We start from the raw sequence: 580 nt of genomic DNA on the forward strand, positions 1-580 counted from the left end.
GTCGACCTGAATGATGCAGAAGGGATCAGGAATCAGAGATTGTGTTGCCCAGAGGTAGAGGTTTTATTGCAGAAAAAAACACTGGATAAATCTTAACGGCTTCAAAGTACATCAGAACGTTTAGAACGCAGGAAAAATTAACAGTAAAATGTTTGATACACCTCTTGAATGAAAGATTTTGTCTTCTGTCAAACATATATGCTGCAATAAATAATGACCAAGGATATTTTTTTCTATTTAAATACAAAGCTGTCTACTGTTAACATAAGCTTGTAGGTTGCAACAAAACCCCTCTCCTCACTTTTCCTTTCATAGGCTATAGAAATATTCTTCATTTAGGAATGTGGACAGTATTTGGACTAGGATTGCATACTACAGAATCCATTGCAGGCTGAAATACATGGGCATGGTTACTTTTTTTTCTAGCACCAGTGATTATAATTGAGAAAACTGAATGTGCTACTTCAATAGGAAGCTTCACGGGGATCAAACAGCATGGGGACAATGGAATGGATTATTTTGGGATTACAGCAGGAGGGGTGGTGGGACTGGGGGTGGGTGGGGTGGCATATCATGTATG

Source organism: Trachurus japonicus, chromosome 3 (genome assembly GCF_045865225.1).
Source record: "Trachurus japonicus isolate A0001 chromosome 3, Traja_1.0".
Lineage (NCBI taxonomy): Eukaryota > Metazoa > Chordata > Actinopteri > Carangiformes > Carangidae > Trachurus > Trachurus japonicus.